This window comes from Heterodontus francisci, chromosome 25 (genome assembly GCF_036365525.1).
Source record: "Heterodontus francisci isolate sHetFra1 chromosome 25, sHetFra1.hap1, whole genome shotgun sequence".
Classification (NCBI taxonomy): domain Eukaryota; kingdom Metazoa; phylum Chordata; class Chondrichthyes; order Heterodontiformes; family Heterodontidae; genus Heterodontus; species Heterodontus francisci.
In genome coordinates, this window is record NC_090395.1 from 78117212 (window position 1) to 78120320 (window position 3109).

Below are 3109 nucleotides of genomic sequence, written 5' to 3' on the forward strand. Positions count from 1 at the left end.
CACTCGCTCTCACACACAACCTTTCCCTCTCTCTCTCTCACACTCTCTCTCTCACACACAATCTTTCCCTCTCTCTCACCCACTCGCTCTCACACACAACCTTTCCCTCTCTCTCTCTCACACTCTCTCTCTCACACACAATCTTTCCTTTTCTCACACACAACCTTTCCCTCTCTCTCGCACACACTCTCTCACTCTCAGACACAACCTTTCCCTCTCTCTCTCTCACACACACTCTCTCTCACACACAACCTTTCCCTCTCTCTCACCCACTCTCTCTCACACACAACCTTTCCCTCTCTCTCACACACTCTCTCTCTCACACACTCTCTCTGACACACACCTTCTCTCTCTCACACACAACCTTTGCCTCTCTCTCTGTCACACACTCTCTCTCTCTCACACACAACCTTTCCCTCTCTCTCACCCACTCGCTCTCACACACAACCTTTCCCTCTCTCTCTCTCACACTCTCTCTCTCACACACAATCTTTCCCTTTCTCACACACAACCTTTCCCTCTCTCTCGCACACACTCTCTCAATCTCAGACACAACCTTTCCCTCTCTCTCTCTCACACACTCTCTCTCTCACACGCAACCTTTCCCTCTCTCTCTCACACACTCTCTCACTCTCACACACACTCTCTCACACACACACTCTCTCTCTCACACACAACCTTTCCCTCTCTCTCACCCACTCTCTCTCACACACAACCTTTCCCTCTCTCTCACACACTCTCTCTCTCACACACTCTCTCTGACACACACCTTCTCTCTCTCACACACAACCTTTGCCTCTCTCTCTGTCACACACTCTCTCTCTCTCACACACAACCTTTCCCTCTCTCTCACTCACTCGCTCTCACACACAACCTTTCCCTCTCTCTCTCTCACACTCTCTCTCTCACACACAATCTTTCCCTTTCTCACACACAACCTTTCCCTCTCTCTCGCACACACTCTCTCACTCTCACACACTACCTTTCCCTCTCTCTCACACACACTCTCTCTCTCTCACAGACTCTCTCACACACACACTCTCTCTCTCACACACAACCTTTCCCTCTCTCTCTCTCACACACTCTCTCTCTCTCACACACTCTCTCTCACACACCCTCTCTCTCTCTCACACACTCACTCTCTCTCACACACTCTCTCTCTCTCTCTCACACACTCTCTCACACACACACTCTCTCTCACACACAACCTTTCCCTCTCTCTCACCCACTCACTCTCACACACAACCTTTCACTCTCTCTCTCACACAATCACTCTCTCTCACACACACTCTCTCTCTCACACACAACCTTTCCCTCTCTCTCTCACACACTCACTCTCTCTCACACACACCCTCTCTCTCTCACACTCTCTCTCTCACACACAACCGTTCCCTCTCTCTCTCACACACAACCTTTCCCTCTCTCTCTCACACACTCACTCTCTCACACACACCTCTCTCTCTCACACTCTCTCTCTCTCACACGCAACCTTTCCCTCTCTCTCTCACACACTCACTCTCTCTCACACACACCCTCTCTCTCTCACACTCTCTCTCTCACACACAACCGTTCCCTCTCTCACACACAACCTTTCCCTCTCTCTGTCACACACCCTCTCTCTCTCACACACACCCTCTCTCTCTCACACACAACCTTTCCCTCTCTCTCTCACACACTCACTCTCTCTCACACGCTCTCTCTCTCTCTCTCACACACTCTCTCACACACACACTCTCTCTCACACACAACCTTTCCCTCTCTCTCACCCACTAGCTCTCACACACAACCTTTCCCTCTCTCTCTCTCACACTCTCTCTCTCACACACAATCTTTCCTTTTCTCACACACAACCTTTCCCTCTCTCTCTCTCACACTCTCTCTCTCACACACAACCTTTCCCTCTCTCTCACACACACTCTCTCACTCTCAGACACAATCTTTCCCTCTCTCTCTCTCACACACACTCTCTCTCACACACAACCTTTCCCTCTCTCTCACCCACTCTCTCTCACACACAACCTTTCCCTCTCTCTCTCACACAATCACTCTCTCTCACACACACTCTCTCTCTCACACACAACCTTTCCCTCTCCCTCACACACTCTCTCTCTCACACACTCTATCTGACACACACCTTCTCTCTCTCACACACAACCTTTGCCTCTCTCTCTCTCACACACTCTCTCTCTCTCTCACACACTCTCTCACACACACACTCTCTCTCTCACACACAACCTTTCCCTCTCTCTCTCTCACACTCTCTCTCTCACACACAATCTTTCCCTTTCTCACACACAACCTTTCCCTCTCTCTCGCACACACTCTCTCACTCTCAGACACAACCTTTCCCTCTCTCTCTCTCACACACTCTCTCTCTCACATGCAACCTTTCCCTCTCTCTCTCACACACTCTCACTCTCACACACACTCTCTCTCTCACACACAACCTTTCCCTCTCTCTCTCTCACACACTCTCTCTCTCACACACAACCTTTCCCTCTCTCTCTCTCACACACTCTCTCTCTCACACGCAACCTTTCCCTCTCTCTCTCTCACACACTCACTCTCTCTCACACACACCCTCTCTCTCTCACACTCTCTCTCTCACACACAAGCTTTCCCTCACTCTCACACACTCTCTCTCTCACACATTCTCTCTCTCACACGCAACCTTTCCCTCTCTCTCTCTCACACACTCACTCTCTCTCACACACACCCTCTCTCTCTCACACTCTCTCTCTCACACACAAGCTTTCCCTCACTCTCACACACTCTCTCTCTCACACATTCTCTCTCTCACACGCAACCTTTCCCTCTCTCTCTCACACACTCACTCTCTCTCACACACACCCTCTCTCTCTCACACTCTCTCTCTCACACACAACCGTTCCCTCTCTCTCTCACACAACCTTTCCCTCTCTCTGTCACACACTCTCTCACTCTCACACACACTCTCTCACACACAACCTTTCCCTCTCTCTCTCTCACACTCTCTCTCACACGCAACGTTTCCCTCTCTCTGTCACACACTCTCTCACTCTCACACACTCTCTCTCTCACACACTCTCTCTCTCACACACAACCGTTCCCTCTCTCTCTCACACACAAC